Below are 15,870 nucleotides of genomic sequence, written 5' to 3'. Positions count from 1 at the left end.
ATGGAGAGTGAATTCCAGTTGGATTCACAAAGCCCCAACTTGAACAGCTTCCTGATAGTTTTGAGTTTAATGTTTTATACCCCCTCTTACAGTGACAGTGCCCAGAACAATGGCCGGCAGGCAGAAGGTGCTTGATGTATTCTTGAGCAATGCGGATATAAATGAAATTGGTTTGGAAGAGACCTGGGGAAGTCTGGGATAGAGGAATGGGAAAGCTTTCTTTGTTAGAGGTAAAGATGAATAGATACCCCTCAACAGTGGGACATCAAAAATGACCATCCGATGTAGCAATTGATGAAGAGAAGCAGGAAATAGCAGGGAAATGAAGTAAAGGCAGGTACAACAGAGGCAGTCCAAAGGAATGAAGGCAAGCTTTGACTATAAGACTAAAGACAAGGGGGTGTTTGGGAAGGGGATGATGTCATCAGAACAACAATAGAGGAAGACAGGTTTGGCAGCAGCTTTTGAATAGACTTTGAAGAAAAAAAATTAGAGAGAGGGGAAAAAGGAAACGGGAAAGGGAAGTCTGCTCAGAACTCAGCATGACATTCAGAGTGGGTGGGGAGCTTCCTGTCACAGCTTGATGTTTAGAACATCTGGTCACCTCTTATGAAAACTGGGCCTTAGAAAACTTTAGCTTTCTTAAGCCGACCAGGTTAGAAAACGTACGAATTCCATGGCCTAAGGGTCATCGCCAGTAGACAGGCGTATCTGAAGATGGGAAATAAATTCTTCTCTTACCCTGAGAACACTCCCACTAGTTTTCCAAGGTAAGTGTTCTTATTTGTAAATGTATATGCTTTACGTGTTTTGGGAATTTATTGGTTTTGTATTAATATTAAAGGATTGCAAATTCACTTTTAATTCAATGATCTCAAATGGTGAAAGGTAGTTAAAAGACTTACAAAGAAAACAATTGTTTCCAAAGCTAATGATTTTCACCACCCATTTTTCTGTTGCGTTGTTTAATTTTCCTAAGATTCCATACCTCGCTTCCTTTACAATCATGGCCCAAAATTTCCACAACTCAATTGTGCCCTCTAGTGTTTCTTAGTATTTAATGCAGGGTACTTTGGATTTTTTTTTTTTTTTTTTTTGAGACAGACTGAGTGGGAAAGGGGAGAGGTCGGGGGGTGGGGTGGGTGGGAGAAAGAGAGAACCCCAACCCAAGCAGTCTCCGCACTATCAGCACAAAGCCGCATACGGGGCTTGAACACAACAGAAATGTGAGATCATGACCTGAGCTGAAACCAAGAATCAGCCGCTTAACCAACGGAGCCACCCAGATGCCCCTACTTTGGAGAGTTTTAAAGTGGCCACAGGTAAAACTAATCTTGCAATGAGTAGGGAAGCTGATAATGATTCCCACTTTATCAGCTGTAGGCTACCCCCTGTATTAGCCAGTATAAGGTAACTATGTTATGTAACAAACTCCCAAATCTCAGTGACTCAAAAAACAAAAGTTTATTTCTCACAGAAGGTCCAGTGCAAGCTGGCCAGGACTGTCTGCATGCCTCACCTTGGAGATGCAAAATTCCTTCATCTTGTAATTCTGTTATCTTACCTGCTAAAGTCACCAGAGCAGGAAAATAGAGATATGCAGATGGCACACTGGCTTTTAACTGGTCCAGCCTCGAAGTGACACATGTTACCCGGCTACTTTCTACTGGCCAGAAGTAGCAACCTGCCCCAGCCCACAGGCAAGGGGGTCTGGAGGACACGGATGTTCTGGGACCTCTGTCTCTACTAAAGTTTCTATAAGAGCAGCTGGGGATGAACACGTTAGACATTCTAGCTTCATTATTTTGGGACATATTTTTGATTTGCAGTTTTCCAGTAGGAGAGAATTCAATCAAAAAGAGAAAACAGTATTTTAATATTTATAATTCTTCATTTTCAATATGACACTCAAAATTAAATATTTCATTTGTATAATGGCCAAAGTGTAGGGGACTGATTTTTATATTATAATTTCTGTTCTAACTGACTATTGTATAAAATAAAATGTCCCTATTTCCTTATTCTTTGAAAGAACTATCATCTTCCTCCTGCATCTATTCCTTCAACATAAGTTACAATTTTGTTTTTAATTATTTCTTTCCAACTTTAATTGGGTATATTTGAAAGCTGTTCTCTAACCTGTTCTTTTTACTGATATTCCATCTTAAATTACATTTATTAATGGCATTTTGGAAGTTTTGCCTATTATTGGGGAAAATGTATTTAAGGAAACTATAATTATCTATTAAACATTGAGCTTAATGGCTCTTTTAAAATTTTCTTTATTGGGGCGCCTGGGTGGCACAGTCGGTTAAGCATCCGACTTCAGCCAGGTCACGATCTCGCGGTCCAGGAGTTCGAGCCCCGCGTCAGGGCTCTGGGCTGATGGCTCGGAGCCTGGAGCCTGTTTCCGATTCTGTGTCTCCCTCTCTCTCTGCCCCTCCCCCGTTCATGCTCTGTCTCTCTCTGTCCCAAAAATAAATAAACGTTGAAAAAAAAATTTTTTTTAATTTTCTTTATTGTGGTAAAATATACATAATATAAAATTTACCATTTTAACTATTTAAAAATGTACAGTTTGGAGGCATAAAGTACAGTCACAATGTTGTGCAGCTATCATCACCATCCATCTCTGGAATGTTTTCATCTTCCTGAACTAAAACTCTGTACCTTTTATTTATTTTTAAAAATTTTTTTAAAGTCTATTTTTTTTTGAGACAGAAAGTGAGGAGGGGAGGGCAGAGAGAGATGGGGAGAGAGAGAATCCCAAGTAGGCTCCATGCTGTTAGAGCAGAGCCCGATGCAGGGCTCAAACTCAGGAAGCCTGAGATCATGAACTGAGCCAAAACCAAAGGTCAGAGGCTTAACTGACTGAGCCACCCAGGTGCCCCAGATTCTGCACCCTTTATTTTTTTTAATTTTTTTTAACGTTTATTTATTTTTGAGACAGAGACAGAGCATGAACGGGGGAGGGGCAGAGAGAGAGGGAGACACAGAATCAGAAGCAGGCTCTAGACTCTGAGCCATCAGCCCAGAGCCTGACGCAGGGCTCCAACCCACGGACTGCGAGATGGTGACCTGAGCTGAAGTCGGACGCTTAACCAACTGAGCCACCCAGCCCCTGATTCTGCACCCTTTAAACACTGACCCTCATTTCCTGCTCTCTCCTATCTCTGGAAACCACCATTCTACTTCTTGTCTCTATGAATTTCACTACTTTAGTACTTCATGTAAGTGTCATTAGGCAATATGTGTCCTTCTGTGTCTGACTTATTTAGCATAGTGTTTTCAAGCTTCATCCATGTTGTATCATGTGTCAGAATTTCATTTTTTTTTAAGGCTGAATAATATTCTATTGCATGTTTGTACCACATTTTGTTTATCCATTCATAAGGGCTCATCTATGACAGTGTCACATTAATTTTGTTTAGTTAGTAAATCCTCAATACATATTTTAATAGTCTTTGATAATCTATAGCACATCTTGCTTAGAGAGACATAAAACTGCTCAATCTTTGGTTGCCCTATTACTCTATACATCTTATATATCTTGCCATTTCCACCTTTCATTAGGTCTTCTGGCAAATTTCCACTTTTCGAAGGAGGTTTTCTACACTGTAACTAACGGTGCTCTGGGGATAATCAACCGTAGTACTTGGCCTCCAGTACAAGCATGTTACATCGTTAAACTTTTCCTTTTCTGCCTTGATATTTCAGAGACTGATTTTTTAAAGTTGTCTTATATAGAGAGATTTTATAGAGTGGTAGGCACTTCACCATCAGCTTCACCATGTTTTTAAAGTCTTTGTCATAATTCTATTGCTAATGATAGTGTTAACTCTCATTTTTTAAAATTTTCTTTTTTATTTTGAGAGACAGAGACAGAGACAGAGGGAGAGGGAGAGAGAGGCAGAGAGAAGGGGAGAGAAACCTAAGCAGGTTCCGAGCTGTCAGCACAGAGCCCAATGTGGGGCTCGAACTCACAAACCATGAGATCATGCCCTGAGGCGGAATCAAGAGTTGGATGCTTAACCAACTGAGCCACCCAGGTGCCCCAGCCCAATCCTCACATAATAATAATAGCCACTGAGCTCAGTTCCAAGTATTTGATAGCACAGTACATACTGCTGCTAGTTTTTGAAAAAGAAAACACAGGAGAAAAAGCAGGGTAGAAAGGAGGAAAATGATAACTTGAGTTTTGGACAGGTAGGGTTTGAGGTGCCTGAGGGAAGCAGACAAGCTAGTGGGAACTGTGAATGTGCATCAGAACTCAGGAGCACTGCCAGGGCTGGAGGTAGATTTGGGAATGAATAATATGTAGGTAAGAGCTACAGCTGCAGAACAAAAGACATTTCCAAGGGAGGGAGAGAATGCAGTTTCCACTTAGCCCAGCACCAGCCCTGAGCTGAGCCTGAGGCATGAGTAGGAATTAGCCAGGCAGGAAGCCAGGAAGGGATGTGAGACTGCATGGTCCCTGGTAACTCCTGTTCTACTTTTCATTTCCATGGATTTGATTATCTGGGTACCTTTTACAAGTGGAATCATTGCATATTTACCTGTTGTGTCTGGCCATTGGGAGCAGTGGTGTTTACCCCAGCTGTTTAGCCAAACTATCTGAAGAGCTTTGAAAAACCACAAATGCCTGAACCCCAGAGCCAGGGATTCGTAGTCATGTGGTCTGAGGTAGGAGTCCGACATCTGCATTGAAAAAAAAAAAAAAAAAAGTGAGAACATCTGCTGTAGAAGTAGAAGACCAAGGGAGGATATTCTCATGTAAACTAAAGGAGGCAAGGCTGCAGGTGAGGGCAAGTGGTGACAGTGAAAAAGTACCTCCTGGAGGTTGAGAAGGGAGAGGACTCTGGAGCAGCCAGGGTGTTTGGCAAACAAGGTTTTACCTGCAGCTTGCATGGAGCAGTTTCAGTAGTGGGATAAGGGGAAAAACAATTGTCAGAGCAAGTCTTCTGGGACACTGAGAGAAATTCGAATCAAAATTATGGGTAGAAAGGGAAAGATTCAAGGACAGGTGGAGATGCAGGTAAGTGATGAGACAGGGGTGCATACATGGAGGGACTCATGTGTGATAGCTTCTGTTTTCTAAGCAGAGGCCACACCATAAGTGATAAGAACACAGACTCAAATTCTGGCTCTGCCATTTCCCTCGTCTGTGATCTCTGTGCCTCAGATTTCTCATCTTTAAAATGGGGAGATATATATATATATATATATATATATATATATATATATATAATCTGTAAAATGGGGAGATATATATATATATATTTGACAGACAGAATGGGGGGGGCGCAGAGGGGGGTAGGGAGAGAGAGAGAGAGAGAGAGAGAGAGAGAGAGAGAGAGAACTTAAGCAGACTCCATGCTCAGTCACCCAGACGCCCCCAAAATGGGGAAAATATTATTTCCTGCCCAATAGAACTCCTGGCATACAGTGAGGACACAGGTTCATTAACAGACATGGAGGTGAAGGTTGGGCTCGATGGCCGCTGCCTCTGAAGGGACTCGAAAAGGAACCAACTTGAGTTGCAAAGGGGGTTGTGGGATAGTGTTGGTGGTTCAGCCGAAGCTGCAAACTATTGCTTGTAGCGGAATAGATCAGCTTTTTGTTTGATTTCCTTGGTGGAATTCAGCAGCAGGAAGCAGCGAAGGCGGGGCATTAACAGGGGAGGGGGCAGTAGGCGGGGCCAACAGTCGTCGGCGCCACCACAGAGGGTCTGAGTGTCGCGGGGGTTCTCCCCCAGCCCAGGCAGGACTGAGGCTTGGGTCACGAGGACTTCCGGTGCCTGCACGCGGCAGAGGTCCCAGAGGAAGCTTCTGGCTTGGGAAGTAAGTGGAGATGCAGAAGTGGGGAGAGTTAGGGTTTGAGAGAGAAATGCCCCACGGGAAACATGTTTTAGGACTCCTGATTCAGTTTATCCCACACCATCAGTACTTCTCAAACTCCTCTGGAGATAGGGAAACTGAAGGGATCCTGTAAAGGATTGCTTTTTTTTTTTTTTTTTTTCTTTTTTCTTTTTTGATCCTTTTCCTGGTTCTATTCTTGCTAGGACCTGTACCCCTGCTTTACACAGGCCGCATACACAAATAATGTATGTCCTCCTTGTAAGAGAAAAGGAGTTAAGGATTTCTTTGGAGTCTTCCAGCACGATAGATAACATCTAAGCCCACCAGGTGGGGTTGTTATGTATGTTTTCCAAGACCACTGACTCCAGACACCTTGACGCCGAAACCCCTGGATCCCTGGCATGAGTGCATTATGAAGGACACCTGAGCACTTGTCCTTGTTCCGACCAGTTTCTAGATGCCTGAGAGGACCCGCACACCAGACCACAATCGCCCATAAAAACCCCAGACACCAGCAAAGATGAGACTCTCTTTTATCTGAGTTTCCTAGATTCTGTTTGTATTTGTGCTCTCTCTCCATCTTCAGTAAATTCTGCTCTCACTTCCTCTCTGCTTGCATTTGATTGGCTGGTCCTGAGGGCCCCCTCTGGGTCCTCCCACCTGGCCAGCCTACATCACTCTTAGGTTGGTAGTTCTTCAGATGCCTAAGGGAACAACTCTTTCAGTCCGAGTGACTCCATTTTCTTTTGTCTAGATAAGTAAGGGGGAAGGGTGTGGAGGGCTAGAAGCAATAATATTCTTTATAAAATTTCGTTAGAAAAAAAGGTGTTTTTGTTGTTTGCTTGTTTGTTTTGGTTTGAAAACCATGGTCCTTTGGTGGAATGAATTTGGGATCGACAGTGTAGAGACATAGGCCTTGATCGTGAAACCACACGCAAAAGCAGGCGTGTGGTTTGGATTGGGTCAATGACCTTGCTTGGATCTCAGTTTTGTTATTTATACAATGAATGGGCTGCGCTAGGTGACCCTTTCTGCTCTCACACACCCTCATTCTGGCTGATGAAAGCTGGGAGTCAGCCCCTCACCACACCGCGCCTGTGGAGGTTGCGGGCGCCACCTGGTGGTAGAAATGGATAGTGCTGTCCACAGGCTGGGACCAGACTCAAGATCCAGGGCCCCATGCCACTTTCTCCACGGGAGAAGTATCTCTCCAGGGACAGGATGCCCTATCCAGGGTAAGAGTGATCTTTTGTTAGAATAAATTGAGGATTAGCGGGACATGGCACAGTGGCCAGAAACTCATCACGGCGACCAGAATAACTCATCAACACACGTGAATAATTTATGGCATGCTCATCACATTGGAAAGAGAAGGCCAATAACATTAGCCAAAACTTACTTGGAATTTGCTTACTTTGATTAAATGTTTCTTTATTGGAACAGTGACCTTGAAAATAACTCCATCATCATATTCAGGTCCATCTCACGGGTTTCCTGGTTGAATTGTGAAACTGCTGTGTGTATTTGCTGTTTATGTCACTGCATTTGTTGAGCTCAGATGAAGTCAGGGTCACTCTGCCATGAGCCATAACAGCCTCTTTTGTCTCTAAAGGATTTTTAAAATGACTGAGGGGTAATATTGGAGAGCCAGGTATTGATTCAGAAGGATTGTTGGGACAAAAGCTTCTGGGAGTAGACTTGGATTATGAATTTCCTACTCACGGGCAGAAAGGGTGCCTGTCATGAAGGTTGTCAGGAAACAAACACAATAAAAATGATAATAGAGCAGAAGTCAGAAGGAATTTTTCTGTCATTGTGCTCATCCTTGAACCCTCAAGAAATGAGATCCACGCCTCTGGTTTTGGATTGCACATAGTCTGGGTTTAACCTCACTTTTTTTTTTTAATAGCAAAGCTAAAGTTTTACTCTCCAAAGAACTGGTTTCAAAAATGTGTTGGAAAAGCTCCAATTCCTTTATATTTAGGGTAATTTTATTTCCTCTATGAAGAGTTTTGTGGATTAAAAATCATAGTATCCAAAATTTATTATAGGCTAAGATCAAAGCAATCACCCACTTTCATAATTCTGCAGGTCAATCCTGTAATCCTACCCTTCAACTCCTTCCCCCTCAGTCTCAGATCTAACTTCTAGTACACTGTGAAAAATTGAAACTCTTGACTCCCATCCCCAAAAGTCTACGACATTTATACTTCCTTCCCATTTCACAACAAAAGGTGAGCACCCTCCACTTGTGTTCTGGATCCTAGGACCTCTCACCTCCTACCTATACGTCAACTGTCATTGTCTTCTGTATGTCCATCTTCTCCTCCTGAACATATCATTGTGCATAAATGATTCACATCTTTAGACAAAGAATCAAACTTGATCTTGTTTTCCACTTTGGTTACTATCTTGGGTCTCCTCTTCTGGTCTAAACCAACCCTCTTGACAGAGCAGGGTATGTTCTCTATCTCCAGTCCCTCCCCTAGTTCATAACCCTTCCTCAAATGATAGTAATAAGGCTTCCAACTCAACCATGCTATTGAAACTACTCTGCCAGAGTTACCACAGCCAGATTCAGTGCGTGCTCTTCTGGCCCCTCTTGATCTCTCGGGGGGCATTTAACACCTCTGACCACCTTCATTTTTTAACAGTCTCCTCAATTGGCTTTGGTGAACCCCTCTCCCTCTCCCAGACTCTCCTTCCTCTTCAGAAATTCCTTCTCAGTTTCCTTTTTTAGGCTTATGCTGTGTGTGTGTGTGTGTGTATGTGTGTGTGTGTGTGTGTGTGGAGAGAGAGAGAGAGAGAGAGAGAGAGAGAGAGAGAGAGAGAGAGAGATGCTTATCATTTACTGAGCCCCTCCTAAGTGCCAGGTCCTGTAATAGCTCACATAGATTATTTCATTGAACTCTCAGAATAACCTTATGAGGTGGTATTGTTGTTGTTGTTTTTAATTTTATAGGGAGGGAGGTAAAGGGAGAGAGTAGGAGAGAGAGAGAGAGAGAGAGGGAGGGAGGGGGAGAACGAGAGTGAGAGCGAGAGCGAGAGCGAGAGAGAGAGAGAGAGAGAGAGAGAATCTCAAGCAGGCTCCATGCTCAACGTGAAGCCTGAGGCAGGGCTTGATCTCACAACACTGTGATCTTGACTGGAGCCGAAATTAAGAGTTGGTCGCTCAAGCAACTGAGCCACCCAGGCGCCCCTGAGTTAGGTTTTTTTTTTAAAATTTTTTTTTAATGTTTATTTATTTTTGAGGGAGAGACAGACAGAGCATGAGTAGGGGAGGGGCAGAGAGAGAGAGGGAGACACAGAATCCGAAGCAGGCTCCAGGCTCCGAGCTGTCAGCACAAAGCCCGATGTGGGGCTCCAACTCACAAGTTGTGAGATCATGACCTGAGCTGAAGTCAGATGCTTAACTGACTGAGCCACCCAGGTGCCCCGAGTTAGGTGTTTTAAATCCCCATTTTATATGGGGACCTCAAGACTCAGAAAAAGTTTAATAATTCCTCGAGTAACAGACTGAAGCCCAGTGTCATCTGCCTTCTGAGGCTAAGCTCTTACCCTCTGATGTTATAGTGCCTCTTCTTCATTGGGCCTCTTAAAGTCTGACTTGCCTGAAGGCTATGCCCACAGTTCCCTTGCCTCCCTCAGGGAGTATCATTCCCACCCTGAGGTTTGATGACCATTTCCCTGCTGATACATGAGAAGTCACTGCATGCACTGTCACTCCCTGTAAATAAAACTGTATGTCCCACAAGCCTCTCAATCTTTTCAAAGTCTTTGTTTTTTAATTGTGGAAAGAACACTTAATATGAGATTTAGCCTCTTAACATTTTCAATGTACAATATGTTATCATTGACTGTTGTCAAATCTAATCAAAGCTCCGAGTCCTATAGATGGGGACCTTACCACTTGCAACCTCATTTCTTCCTGTTCTGCTCCTCCCTCTCATGGTGCTTCAGCCACACCCACCTACTTGCTGAAGTCCTACTCAGTTCCGCCTCGAGGCCATTGTCCATGTTGTTCTCTTTTACTGTTGTGTTCTTACTGCAGCTTATTTTTAATAGTTAGGTCTTTCTTATACTTGATGGCTCGGCTTAATTACTATATTGTCAGAGAAACTCTCCTGACCATCCTATCTATAGAAATCTTTCTTCAGTTTTTCTTGGTCACATCATCCTCTATGGTTATCTTGTGTTTACTTAGTCATCGTCTGTCTGCTCCCACTATCACAGAAGTCCTTTGACTTGTCGGGGGCCACCATGAACATTTGCACATGTTGTACACTGTATGAAGGTGCCTAGCTGAGGTAGGTGAATGTGCTAACATCTAGTCTGCCTCTACTTATGTGCCGGAAGAGCTCTCTTTAAAAAAAAAAAAAATTGTTCAAAGATACCATCCAGGCTGGTGGTAGACATGGTTTTGTCTGTCTTGTTCAGTTTCTCGAGCCTAGAAGAGTGACAGATACATATTGGACTTTCATAAAATACTTATTGAGTGAATGGAAGGGAGTAATGTAGTTGCAGGACAGGTTTATACCAGAAAAGAACCATTCCTTAACATTTAAAATCTTCTGATAGGTTCCATTACCCATAGAGTAAGATAAGAATCCTTTACGTGGCCCATGGGGTTGGGCTTGCCCTGCCTCCAGCCTGTGTTTGCAGCCTCATTTCATACGCCCTCCCCATGAGTTGTTTGATAAATGGCTATCATTCTGACCTGCTTCACAAAAGACACCCCCCCCCCCCCGCCATATCTTTTGCTAATCAAACTCTGATTACAAGTCCAGAGCCCACCAAACACAGGAAATGCTGTTTCTTGCTAAGTTTCAACTTGCATGAAGGGATGGTTTGTATTCCAGAGCGTAGCTGACGATGTCTTGAATGCTTGTATTTTCTCCCTATCATAGGAACATTTTTGATGAGAATCTTCACCAAAAAACTGCCTGGTAACTTCAGTTCCCTCAGGTCTTGAGAGCCCACACAAATTTACCCGTGAATGTTTCCTTATTAAGTTTTACTTAAAATCCCAAGTAAGTGGGAATTCTGTATCAATTCTGGAAGTTCTTTGACACTGTCTTTAATAGCTATCTCTAATCACTTGGTTCCTTAAAGTAATTCCTCCTTTGATTACTGCTGTTTGACTAGATTCTCATCTTCACCTAATCCCATTACACCCACCATATAACCATCTGCTTCAGGCTGGCTTTTTATTGTGTCCTTTCTCCTCTCCCTTTTGCAAGCTTTGCCCAACCAATTAGGGGAGACCTCCTATCCTGGCGGTGATAGTAATGGAGCAATTGTGGAATCACTCCCTTCAGGTTACCCCAGCAAATGATGAGTTGTTGTGGTGTTTTTGTTTTGTTTTGTTTTGTTTTGTTGCTAGTCCTGAAGGGACTGGAAATTCATTTCCTAATGACTAATTTCCTTTTTTCGTAATGTGACAGGAAAGGAAGAAAGGCAAAGACCCCAACCTCTAAACTCCCTCTTAGGCTTTTGTAAGATGTGTTTACAAAGGAACAATTAAAAAAATTTTTTTAACATTTATTTATTTTTGAGAGACAGAGATAGACAGAGCATGAGTGGGGAGCAACAGAGAAAAAGGGAGTCACAGAATCCAAAGCAGGCTCCGGGCTCTGAGCTCTCAGCACAGCCCGAACTCATGGACTGTGAGATCATGACCTGAGATGAAGTGGGCTGCTCAACCAACTGAGCCACCCGGGTGACCCACAAAGGAACAATTTTAGGACACCAAGCCAGACAAAGTCCCAGGGCCAAAGTTTTAGATTTTTCCTTATTTACTCATGGGGCAAAGTGGTGGTGGTGGTGGTGGGGATGGCCAGGATAACCTTAATCACATTAGGCACATGTGATTTCTCTTAGTACCTATTTCTGCTGAGTCCTACTTTAACATATACATGCCTCTTATTGCTATGCATTTAGAACTCTCAGATCTTTGGAACAAATGTGACAGCCTCTAAGCCCTTATTTGCTGCTTAATAGATTTAGGAAATTTAGGCACTGGAATGCTCCAAGATCCAACCACAGGAAGCCTGGTGTGGAGAGATTGCTTTCCAGGGGCCATTTCTCTGGGAATACTTGCCTGAACCAAATGGAAACCATCTGGCTGAGTGAATTTATTTTCATGAGCTAATAACACTGTATTTTCATATCTTTTTAAAGGGCTAGGTTTTTGGAAAAAGAATTGGCACTTTAGTAGTCAGCCATTCTTATTTCAGTTTGAGGTAGAATTTTTTAAACTTTTTTTTTTTTTTTTTTGAGTTTATGTGTTTATTTGGAAAGAGAGAGAGTAGAGGAGGGGCAGAGAGAGACAGAGAGAGAGAATCCCAAGCAGCCTCCACACCACCAATGCAAAGCCTGATGTGGGGTTCGAACCTAAGAACCATGAGATCATGACCTGAACTGAAGTTGGATGCTTAACCGACTGAGCCACTCAGGCACCCCTAGGGTATATATTTTAAAATTAAAATTAAAATTTAATTAGTGATCAGGGACACCTGGCTGGCTCCATCGGTGGACCATGAGACTCTTGATCTGGAAGTTGTGAGTTCAAGCACTACGTCAGGTATAGAGATTACTTAAAATCTTACAAAAAATAAATTTAATGATCAAATTGAAAGCGATTATTTTCATTTTAAAATATATTCTCCCCATCCATGTTGTTGCTTTTCCAAAGTACAACCCTTAAATGATAAGATAATGATACAAATGTGAAGAAAAAGTAGGCATTTTTCCAACCCCATGAGAAACTTTCCACCAAGAGTGTTTTTGACAGAGGATTCCATTGTATATAATAGCACAATTTAGATAATCTGGAAGCAGCCTAGATTACTTGATGTGATAATAATAATAGCTATCAGCATAGAATACATGCCCTGCTAAATATACGTGCTAAGTATTTTACATGAACTATATCTCATTTTTTAATGTTTATTTATTTATTTTGAGGGAGAGAGATAGTGAGCAGGGGAGGGAGAGGGAGACAGGGAGACAGGGAATCCCAAGCAGGCTCCATGCTGTCAGCACAGAGCCCGATGACTCAGGGGCTCGAACTCACGAACTCTTGAGATCATGAACTGAGCCAAAATCAATGGACTGAGCCACCAAGTTTCCCCGAGCTATATCTCGTTTAATCTCTACATCATAAATACAGTGTACTTACCAATCTGTATGTACAGATAAAGAAACTACAGCTCAGAGGAACTAAGTAACTTTGCCCCAGGCATGACAGGTGGTAGGCAGCCAAGTGGGATATGAACTAGGGTCTGTCTGATGCCAAACACATATTCTGCATGCTATGTATAGACGGTGGAGAGACTGGGCTCATTTTTTCTTGACTTAAAACTGTCACAGTGTTAAATCCTAAACTTGTGAACTCATTCCTCAAATGGAATTTAAGGTTAAAAACGTTTATTAGGGGCACCTGAGTGGCTCAGTCGGTTGAGCATCTGATTTCGGCTCAAGTCGTGATCTCATGTTTCATGGGTTTGAGCCCTGCGTTGGGCTCTGTGCTGACAGTTCGGAGCCTGGAGCTTACTTCAGATTCTGTGTCTCCCTCTCTCTCTGTCCCTCCCCTGCTCTCACTCCCTCTCTTTCAAAAATGAATAAACATTAAAAAAAAAAAAGAACAAATTTGTTAAGTTCTAGTCCTTTTAAAAACAACTTATAATTCTGGAAAAGTTGGCTCATAGTGAGATGATTAGGGCTTATTTGTCAGGGCTAATACTATTTATATATTTAGATGACTGTTACTCATGCCAGGCCTACCCAGGAGGAATTATAGAAATAGAAGTCTTTCTGTTCACGTTGTAGTCCTTCTATTTCTTTGGCTATCTCTCTGTCTTTGGTGGATTTTAGGATTCCTTTCAGCTAGAATTCAGAACCCACCAACTTAAAAATACCACTAATTAAAATAAAATACAAACTCTACCAACAGAGTTCTCTTATAGCCAGAATTGTTTCAGTTAGTTTATATTCATCTGGCTTATCATGACAGATACCCAACTCAAATCAGCTTAAGGAAAAACAGTAATTTCAAGTCTCATGCAGCTGAGAGGGATTCTGGGCTGGCTCCCAGAGAGAAAGGTAGAGCTATAGGAACCAGGGCTTAGAGCCCTGACATGACGTCTCTCTTAATGGCTGTCTGTCTTCCATCTCTGCTGTCCCTTCTAGACTTCCCCCTGCAGACACGCTGTCTCCACAGGATGAGAAAGGGGCTAGCCTCAGCCACACTCTCATCTTAGTGACCCCAGGGAAAGAGGCTGACCTGCTTTGTGGGATGCTTGCCCATCACTGTGTGCAGGTAGTAATGATGGGGCTTTGGAGTGAAGGTCTGGAGCCGGGCAAAGCAAGGCCAGGCAAGATTTCTAGAGGCATCTTTGGTGCAAAAAAGGTGATTTTATTAAAGCACAGGGACAGGACCCATGGGCAGAAAGAGCTGAACTGGGGTTGTGAAAAGTGACTGCTTATATACTGCAGAGTTGGGGGTAGGGATAAAGTCAAGAGGAAGTTTCTTTTTTTTTTTTTTTTTTAATTTATTTATTTTTGACAGAGAGTGCAAGCATGAGCTGGGGAGGGAGAGAGAGAGAGAGAGAGAGGGAGACATAGAATCCGAAGCAGGCTCCAGGCTCCAAGCTGTCAGCACAGAGCCTGGTGTGGGGCTTGAACTCATGAACTGTGAGATCATGAGCTGGGCCAAAGTGGGACGCTTAACCAACTGAGCCACCCAGAGGCTCCAAGAGGAAGTTTCTTAAAGGAATTTCCATATGCTAAAGAAGACTCACAGATTACTGGAGGCCTTGCTATTGACAAGCTAAGGTGGTTTTTCCCTCTCAAAAAGCATTATCATTAAGACAATAGGGAGTTTCTGCAGATTAGGTTATTGATAAGATTGTCTTTTTCTTTTAATTTACTAAGATATTTGTAAACTGATGGAGACTCAGGTCCTGTGATCTATCAGTTAACCATGTGTCTTCCCCTTTCCTTTGTTCATGGGCAGCCAGGAGTGCCTGAGGAATATCACACATATCCCACCTGTAGGGCGGGGGTGCTGGTTTGCAGCCTCATTTTGCCTTATGCTCCCTCATCAGTAAGATTGGCCAGGCTTGTGGAACACGCCCACCACTGGATCTAGGGATGGGGCCACAGTTACCTGACAAGGGGGAATGGGGTAAAATGTGCTGGGCAGTCAACAGCGAGAGCCACCACAGCGCATTGTATGCCCTGTGCAGTATACCACATTCCTCACCACACTAACCAGTTTAGTTAATGAGACATAATTCCTTCAGAATGGAATCTAAGTACTGTCTACTTTGTACCAGTCAGATTAGATTATACCGAGTTCCAAAATAAACAACTCCAAGATCTCAGTTGGCTCACCAAATTGGAGGTTTGTTTCTCCCTCATGGTGTATGTTGGTGAAGTTCAGCTGGGTGTCTCCTATTCTGGTTTGCTCCCAACTGGGTGCCCTGCCATACATTTCTGATATGTACCACTTGGAGATAGGGTCACGCCTCACAAGTTAAGGGCCAGTTATCCACAAGACTGTCCTTATTTCAGATACTGGACACACTTCAGGGGTTCCCAGGCCACCCATAATTCTGGCTATAAAAATCAGGGGTTTCTACGACTCTCTTGGGTTTGATAATTTGCTAGAGTGATCCACAGAACTCAAGAAAGTGCGATACTTATGACTGCAGTTGTATTATAAAGGATCCTCATAGGGCAAAGTCTGGGAGGGAATACAGAGCTGCTGTGCCCTCTCCTGGGCAGGGGTGGCGGGGGTGGTGTCAGCATGCATCATACTCTCAGCTATTTACCATGTTCACCAACCAGGAAGCCCCACTGGGCTTCAGTGTCCAGAGTTTCACATGATTCAACTCAATCTTCAGATCCACTCTGCTTCCCAGAGTCAGGATGACCCAAAATTCCAACCCTGTAGTCAACATGGTTGATCTTTCTGGTATCCTGAAAGCTATCTAGGTGCCCACCATAG

At 43.0% G+C, this 15,870-nt stretch overlaps 1 protein-coding gene across 2 annotated transcripts in view; it reads left to right on the top strand.

Moving 5' to 3' along the window:
* Positions 1-556: 556 nt before the first annotated feature.
* ADCYAP1 (adenylate cyclase activating polypeptide 1) overlaps positions 557-15,870 on the top strand; it is a 73,520-nt gene continuing 58,206 nt past the window's right edge. For both annotated transcript variants that reach the window (XM_045041726.1, XM_045041725.1), the window contains exon 1: positions 557-770. The gene's annotated coding sequence lies outside the window, so the exon portion shown is untranslated. The remainder of the gene's footprint in view (positions 771-15,870) is intronic.

This window comes from Felis catus, chromosome D3 (assembly GCF_018350175.1).
Source record: "Felis catus isolate Fca126 chromosome D3, F.catus_Fca126_mat1.0, whole genome shotgun sequence".
In the NCBI taxonomy this organism is placed as follows: Eukaryota; Metazoa; Chordata; class Mammalia; order Carnivora; family Felidae; genus Felis; species Felis catus.
Note: the sequence above shows the minus strand (reverse complement) of the source record. Positions and strands in the feature narration are given on the sequence as shown.